The following is an 8,897-nucleotide window of genomic DNA, read 5'->3' on the forward strand; positions in this document are numbered from 1 at the left end:
TGAATCCAACAACACATTAAGAGAATTATTCACCACGACCAAGTAAGATTTAGCCCAGAAATGCAAGGGTGTGATTCATCGTAAGAAAATCAATCAATGTGATACATCACATTAATAGAATGAAGACAAAAGCATATGATCATCTTAATTGGAGCAGAAAAGGCATTTGACAATATCCAACATTGTTTTATGATAAAAACTCTCAGAAAAATCATGTTTGCTTTGACAAGTAAAATTGGAATGATATAGGGAAGCTAAACATGACCCCTGTGCAAGGATGGCACGCAAATTTGTGAAGCGTTCCATATTTTTGTCAACTATACTTTGATTTAAAAAAAAAAAAAAAAAACTCTCGGGACACCTGGGTGGCTCAGTCGGTTAAGTGTCCAACTTCAGCTCAGGTCATGATCTCATGGTTTGTGGGTTCAAGCCCCACATTGGGCTGTGTGCTGACAGCTCAGAGCCTTTAGCCTGCTTCAGATTGTGTTTCCCTCTCTCTCTGCCCTCCCCTGTTTGCACTCTGTTTCTCTCTCTCTCAAAAATAAATAAACATTAAAAAAAAAAAACACCTCTCAGGTGGGGCGCCTGGGTGGCTCAGTCAGTTGAGTGTTCGACTCTTGATTTCATCTCTGGTCATGATCCCAGGTTCTGGGATTGAGCCCGGCATCAGGCTCTGTGCTGAGTGTGGAGCCTGCTTGAGATTTTCTCTCTCTCTCTCTCTCTCTCTCTCTCTCTCTCTCTCTCTCCCTTTGTCTCTATCTCTTCCCCTTGGCTCCTCCCCTGCTCACGTGTGCACACGTGCACACTCCCTCTCTCTCAAATCAAATTATAAATAAATAAATAAATAAATCAAAAGTAGGAATAAAGGGAAATTTCCTAAACATAATAAAAGGCATGTATTTATTTATACAATTACGATAATCTTTTTTATCGGTATCATAATACATTGGCTTATTAATAATTAGGGCGTTCTGCATATACAATATCTCATTATGGACAAGAAAATTTTAATGTTGATTATTTGCTAGATAAAGGGCATTTATGAAAAACCCACAGTAAACATCATATTCACAGACTGAAAGCCTTTCCCTTAAGATAAGGAACAAGACAAGGATGCCTGCTTTTACTGCTGCTATTCAATATTGTAGCCAGTGCAATTAGATAAGAGAAAGAAATAAAAGACCTCCAAACTGGAAAGAGATAAAACTATGTCTGTTCATGGATGGCAGGATTCTGTATTTAGAAAATCCCAAAGAATCCACGAGAAAGCTGCTAGAGTGATAGTGTGTTACACCAACCCTAGAAAACTAATACAGTCACATTCTGAAGTTCTGGGTGAACATGAATTTGAAGTGGGGAGAGGCACATTCAACCCACTACACTGGGCTTTCAGATTCCTTTACTGACATTTATTCCTCTATTCCTTTTTTTTTTAAGTTTGTTTATTTATTTAAAGAGAGTGAGCGGGGGATGGGCAGAGAGAGAGAGAGAGAGAGAGAGAGAGAGAGAGAATACCAAGCAGGCTCCTCACTGTCAGTGCAGAGCCCAATGTGGGGCTCGATCAAAACAATGAATGAGATCATGATCTGAGCCAAGACCAGAAATCTGATGCTTAATTGACTGAGCCACCCAGGTGCCCCTATTCTTCCATTTCTAATCTGAAGATCACTTTCCCAGACAGCTGAGGTGTAAGACAAGCTGCAGGCAGCCAGTCACTATGTTCTTGTTCCAAACACAACTTCAAAGCCTCTTATGATCACGTTAGCTTGTTTTTGTGTTTCCCCCTCTTGTCTTCTTATTGTAAACCAGGTCTCCACACGGCACTGGACCTGTTTGCCTTGTTTTCTGTTTCCCATCTGCTCCAGTTCAGCCAGAACGACTCCCCCTCCCCCACTCATTTGACATTACCCAGTAGAATTTGGATTTTGAGGTTTCCAGAGCCACCCTCCTCCTTAGAGCATCTACTGAACTCCGTGAGTTCAGCCACTCACTTCTGGATCATGTCTTAGAGTTGTATGCTTCCTGCCCAATATTCGAGACTAGGGATTGTCATTTTTGCTAAGGAAAGGGACTGTTGTGGGAGCAGGGACCTGGTTGATCTTCCCTAAAGGTGAAATCAGGAGTGGATCAGTTTGACAAGCTCCCTCCTCAGGGTCAGGACCCAAGCAGAGCTTTCATTCGCTGCCTTAGCTGATGCCTGTCCTGTGGCTGACCTTGAAGAATGCCCTCTGCACCCTGAAGTACCCGATGGCTCCCCGAGCCAGGCTTGAGAGCTGGCCTGGGCTGTTGGCAACTGCTTCATCTTCAGTCCTTGCTCTGATAAATCCTCCCTCCTCCAGACAACGGGACATTCATCTCTTTTCTCTACTCTTACCCCTTTGAAAGTCCATCTCTGGGATGTCCTCAAGCATCCTTCCTATCGGCAGAGCAGCTCTGCAGTCTGGAAATGGGAGAGGAGGCAGCCCTGACCCATCTCCCTGACGTTTGCTCCTCAAAGGTGAACTCAGACCCCACAGCAGGCAGAGCCTGGAGATCAAGGGCCTGGATAGCGAGAACTTCAATACAGGTTCAAAACTTCCTCAGGGGCGCCTGGGTGGCGCAGTCGATTAGGCGTCCAACTTCAGCCAGGTCACGATCTCGCGGTCCGTGAGTTCGAGCCCCGCGTCAGGCTCTGGGCTGATGGCTCGGAGCCTGGAGCCTGTTTCCGATTCTGTGTCTCCCTCTCTCTCTGCCCCTCCCCCATTCATGCTCTGTCTCTCTCTGTCCCAAAAATAAATAAAAAACGTTGAAAAAAAATTAAAAAAAAAAAAAAAACAACCTCCTGACTCCCTGGGTTGTTATTTTTTCCTCCTCTTCCTTTTGTTTCCCCTGGAGTGAACTCTTAAAGAAAAAACAAAACAAAACAAAAAACACCTCTGGGCATTTTTTTTAGGGAAGGGAGGAGAAAATGTGATTACATATTTTCTGTAATGTTCTGCTAATCTTGAAAAAAATGTATAAAGTGACAGACCTAAAAACACTGATTTCGTATTCTCAATTCACAAAGCAGGATTATAATATAGACACATTTATTTTCAAACATTAAGAGGCAAAAGCCCAGGGGTGCCTGGGTGGCTCAGTTGGTTAAGCATCCGACTTTGGCTCAGGTCATGATCTCACAGTTTGTGAGTTCAAGCCCCACACTGGGCTCTCTGTTGTCCGGGTATACCTGCTTCAGATCCTCTGTCTTTGTCTCTCTGCCCCTCACCCACTGTCTCTCTCTAAAAAATAAATAAGTATTTTTTTAAAAAGATGCAAAAGACCACATATTATATAATTCAACTTACATGAAACATCTGGAATAGACAAATCTATACAAAATCTAGACAAAAAATAGATTAACGGTTGCTTAGGACTGGATGGGAGGGATAGAAGGATAGAAAGCAAAGAGCACAGAGTTTCCTTTTGAGGTGATGAAAATGTTCCAAACTTGATTGCAATGATGGTCACACACATCTGTGAATATACTAAAAATTATTGCATTGTATACTGTAAATGAATGAATTATGTGGTGTTTGAATTCTATTTCAATAAAGCTGTTAAAAAAAATAAACATCAGGGGGTGCGTGGGTGGTTCAGTTAAGCATCCGACTCTTGATTTCAGCTCAGGTCATGATCTCACGGTTCATGAGATCAAGCTCCACGCTGGGCTCTGTGCTGATAGCTCTCTTTGCTGAATCCACTGCAAGAATGGGGACCATTTATCACTAGCCAGACTGTCCACATTCCAGAAATGTTATCACTCTGAAAGACCAGGTATTGTGAAAGCCCAGAGGAATCCTGTGGAGGGACCTCATCACTTTAGAAATCAGCCTCCTTGGAAAGAAAAGCAAGAGATTCTGGGTTGACAAAGAGAAACTGGTGACAGTTCACACAGTCTGTAGTCAAATATAGCACATGATCAAGGGTGTTCCACTGGGTTTCCATTAGGAGGAGGTCTGTGTGTGCTCACTTCCCCCATTTATATCTGTATTCAGGAGGGTGGGTCTCTTGTTGAAATCTGATTTTTCACGAATGAAAAAAATCAATCTGCTGGGTAAAGTGAGGCCCGGTATTACTTGTTCAGTATCTCAAGCCCAGAAAGTTACTGGCATTGAACTTGTACCAAACTCAGCTTCTTTGATTCAGCAAGCTACAGCAGTTAATCAATCACAGGCTATCAGAAAAATTTTAGATGTTATCTGTCTCTTAGAAAGGAACTGATTGGTGGGCTGATGAAAAGATCTGAGGTCGTTCAGCTACAGAAGCAAGAAGTTGCCAAATGAGTCCCAGGACCTATTTGAGATAATGTTTAAATGCAATAAAATTTATCTATTGGGGAGCAAAATAGGAAGTCTCAGACTTGTGCTCTGATCAGCTGAGTATCCTGTGACTTGCTTATGAAATTCAAAGCTGTGACCATACAATCTTTGCAGGGACATTTTGTGTTGCTGTACTAGACCACGAAGCATTAGTATTTTCCTTCTTAGACATCAGAAAGTCCTTTGGATGTAGGGTAATTTGGGAAAAGGAGTGAATGTGCCATCAACAATGGTAAATGTAGTTTTGGGTGTATTACCTTGAGTAAGTCATTTTACCTCTCTGAGCCTTAATTTCCTCATCCGTGATAGAGACAGAATAGTCATTTTATAGTCTTTCAGAGCCATAAGGATCCCTTAGCAGAATGCCTGCTCACAGGATTTCTATCGTTATTGTCATCAAGTGACAGGAATCCAGTGGGCACCCACACATACCTCACCTTTGCCCCAGTGATGCTCTGTAGGCTCTCACTTGGGGGTCAGGGACCATGTGATGGTAGTCATGGGACAAGGAAGAGGGTCAGCTGCCAGTAAGTCACAGTCTGGCGAAAGCCAGACAGCCAGGACTCTAGTGCTGTCCCCTGAGTACAAATGTGCTGACAGCTGCCATCCCAGGAAGAAGGAAAAGGGAGAGGAAACGAAAGACTTGGCATCTGAACCACGCTTAGAAAGATGACCCGGAGATCAGCCCAAACAGTGCTACAGCCTCCAAGACAAGCCTGGGAAAGTATTTCTGGGCCCAAGAGGCCCATAAGCAGAAGTGTGCTGAGGGATGGGAGAAATGCCCAGAAAAGTAGCTTAAGACAGACCTACAGTCAAATAGCAAAATGACTCCATGTTTCAGATACAAAATACCGGTGAATAAAGCACACAAAGAAACAGACCCAGAAAGATCTAGTCAAGATTAAAGTAAGCGAGGCCTCTTTGTGAACCAGACACAAGCAGAAGTGGTGAATAGGGAGCCATAGGGATCTGCCCTGGGTCAAGGGCAGAGCTGGTGGCCAAGCACTTCCCTTCTGTGGGGCAGCAGGAAATGAAAGCACCCATGTGTACCAGCCCCATGGAGGGCCCTCAGGATGCCCAGTAAAGGGGAAGATGAGCAGACCCACCAGGCCGCCAGGCCACATCTCTATTCCTAGAACGCAGCTGGGCAGTCTTGCATGTGAGCACAGGATCAAGAACCGCCTGAGGAATGGACGGCGTGGAGTTGGTTGTGAAAGTGCAAAATGGAAACAGCCTAATTGCTGCATAGGAAAAGGGCAGGGGCGCCTGGGTGGCTCAGTGGGTTAAGTGTCTGACTCTTGGTTTCTGCTCAGGTCATGATCTCGAGGTTCGTGGGACCGAACCCCTGGATGGACTCTGCACTCCTGCTTAGGAGCCTGCTCTCCTCACTCTGCCCCTCCCCGGCTCATGGTCTCTGTCTCTCTCAAAATAAACAAACCTTGAAAAAAAAAAAAAAAAGGAAAAGGGCAAAATCAGTGGTGGTGTATTCACACAGTGGAATCTTCTCCAGCAATTAAAATGGGTGAACTAGAGCTATGTGTATCAGTGTGGACAGTTCTGGCCAAAGCACGTGATGTGGCTATGCATGGTCCTGGGGGTGGGAAAGTAGACCCATCCCCCCAAGGAAGGATGCTGCTGTCAACGAATGGTTTTTCAGTCTACCACAGGTATTCAGAGAGAGAGGAGCAAGGTCACTTCAGACTATGACCAGTGTCAGGGATAAATCAGGGAGATGTGAGAAGGTGACTTGACAGGGTGCTAATTTATATTAGGTGTGTCAGAGAAGAACCTGCCCCTTATTTCTCTTGTTTAAAATTATCTTCTGGGGGTGACTAACTGGCTCAGTCAGTTAAATGTCTGACTTTTGATTTCGGCTCAGGTCATGATCTCACGGTTCATGGGTTCAAGCCCCTAGTCAGGCTTTGCACTGGCAGTGCAGAGCCTGCTTGGGATTCTCTCTCTCTCTCCCTCTTTCTCTGCCCCCTCTTCTCTCTCCACCCCCAAAATAAATAAATAAACATTAACTTCGATTTCCAAACTGTTCACTGGCAGTTGAGGGGCTACATCATCTGGTGGCCAATTCAGACAAGTTCTCTGACAAATATTTGGAGGAAAGTCTCAGATATAAGAGCAGGAACTAGAAACCAGTGCCCAAGAGAGCTGAAACTCAGTAACTTGCCTACATTTGTTAGTTAGGCTAACGTTCTCCTTCTGGCAGATGAGTCCTTAGAGTAGAAAGAGTTTGTGCACCTGTATTTGGGAACATTAAAGAGGGAGCTGGTCTCATTCCCAGATCAGGTTTAGGGGCTGGGGAGAAGAAGATTTCGAGAGTGAGGTGGGTGGGGGCAGCAAGTGAGGAAGACAAACGGGAAGGCCAGGTAGAGATGCTCCAAAAGAACAGCTATGGAGTGGCAGGTGACCCCAGGAAGAGGCAGAGCATTGGTTCCAGAGGCAGAGAATGGCTTCCAGAAAGAATGAGATGAGGACTGCTAGATCCAGAAAAATGGGGCGGGCAGAAGAGATGGCTCTTCAGTGTGGTAAAGGAGCAAGTTTATAGTGAATGGGGATGGTGAAGGTAGGAGGAGATTGTGTTCTGGATGGAATCTCAGAGGCAGTGGGGTTTCAGAAATAAAGAGTCTAGAGTGTGGTCCAGTATATGAGCAACGATGGGAAAAGAAAGGACTAGTAGATCACAGAACTGAGCCCCAGGATGGGGAGGCTACTCACAAGGACAAGAAGTAGGATGGAGAAGGGGCTGAGCCACGGCCTGAATTGCACAGTGAGTTTGTGTGCGCAGGGAGAGTCTTGGAGACCAAAGGGGTGTGAGGATAAAGCTGTCTGAATGGGGTGTTAAAGAATGAGAGGGGTGCCTGGGTGGCTCAGTCGGTTAAGTGTCCAACTTCAGCTTAGGTCATGATCTCAAGGTTCATGGGTTTGAGTCCCACATTGTGCTCTCTGCTGACAGCTCAGAGCCTGGAGCCTGCTTCAGATTTTCTCTCTCTCTCTCTCTCTCTCTCTCTGCCCCTCCCCTGCTCACACTCTGTCTTGCTCTCTCTTTCAAAAATAAATTTAAAAAACCCCACAAAGACAAAAAACAAACAAAAAAATGAGAATGAAGGCAGAGGGAAGGGCATGAGCGAAGGCACAGAGTCATGCAGCAACATGGTGTGTGCAGGAATTGAGGGCCGGGAATGGGTATGATGGTTGACAAACCAAGCTTTGGGGTTTGGATTTATCCTCAAAGAGATAGGGACCTGCTCATTTCTCCTATTCCTATACTCATAATTTTGGGATGTCTCCAGATACATCTTTGGATCTGCTCTCTACCTGCCTTCATTTCTTTGGTGACCACATAAATTCTCAAAGCTGACAACTTCCAAGTTTACATCTCCAGGCTCATATATTTACACAAGGCCAAAACCTTAGGGGTGGAGGTGGGGTGGGGAGAGGAAACTGGGCCAATGGGCTTTACCCACCAGGGTCTGTTTTACAGGTTCACCTTTCATTAGTTCTCTGTCCTTTTCCCCATTAGACGGTAGAAAATCAATTTGTATTAAAGCTGAAGGGTAAATGAAAAATCAATTTATTAATTTTAGGAGACAATAGACCTTTAATTGTTTATTTTTTGCCTGTTTTTTCAAAAATATATTTTTGAAAATTCGTTTTTTTTTATTTTAAATGTTTATCTATTGATTTGTCTTATAATTGATTTATTTATTTTGAGAGAGAGAGAGAGAGAGAGAGAGAGCTGGGGAGGGACAGAGAATGAGAGAGAATCCCAAGCAGGCTCCGCACTGTCAGCACAGAGCCTGATGTGGGGCTTGAACCCACTAACTATGAGATCATGACCTGAGCCCAGATGAGGAGTCAACCAATTAACTGACTGAGCCACCCAGGTAGCCCTATTTATTGATTTTTGAGAGAGAGCGAGCACAAACAAGGGAGGGGCAGAGACAGAGAGATACAGAATCTGAAGCAGGCTCCAGGCTCTGAGTGGACAATGCAGAGCTGGATGTGGGGCTGGAATGCATGAACCACAAGATCATGACCTGAGCCAAAGTCCCACACTTAACCAACTGAGCCCCCCAGGTGCCCCTATTTATTTATTTTGAGAAAGAGAACATGGAGGAGGGGCAGAGAGAGAGAGGGAGAGAGAGAATCCCAAGCAGTCTCCGCACTGGCACTGACATCGCTGAGTCTGATGCAGGGCTCAAATTCACCAAATTAGATTATGACCTAAGCTGAAGTCTGATGCTTAATTGAGCCACCCAGGCGCCTCTGCCTGTTTGATTTTAAAAAAGCATTTATCGGGGCGCCTGGGTGGCGCAGTCGGTTAGGCGTTCGACTTCAGCCAGGTCACGATCTCGCGGTCCGTGAGTTCGAGCCCCGCGTCAGGCTCTGGGCTGATGGCTCGGAGCCTGGAGCCTGTTTCCGATTCTGTGTCTCCCTCTCTCTCTGCCCCTCCCCCGTTCATGCTCTGTCTCTCTCTGTGCCAAAAATAAATAAAAAACGTTGAAAAAAAAAAAAGCATTTATTGGTTTGATTAAAAGAATAATG

The 8,897-nt window shown here is 45.0% G+C and overlaps 1 non-coding gene across 1 annotated transcript; it reads left to right on the forward strand.

Annotated features, from left to right (window-relative positions):
* The first annotated feature begins 208 nt into the window (after positions 1 to 208).
* Positions 209 to 312, forward strand: LOC112860171 (U6 spliceosomal RNA). The gene has a single exon (XR_003223587.2). It is a non-coding gene; the product is annotated as a U6 spliceosomal RNA (small nuclear RNA).
* Positions 313 to 8,897: the final 8,585 nt, after the last annotated feature.

The sequence above is a fragment of the Puma concolor genome, chromosome E3, assembly GCF_028749965.1.
Source record: "Puma concolor isolate L17-30 chromosome E3, mPumCon1.1.hap2, whole genome shotgun sequence".
NCBI classification, from domain to species: domain Eukaryota; kingdom Metazoa; phylum Chordata; class Mammalia; order Carnivora; family Felidae; genus Puma; species Puma concolor.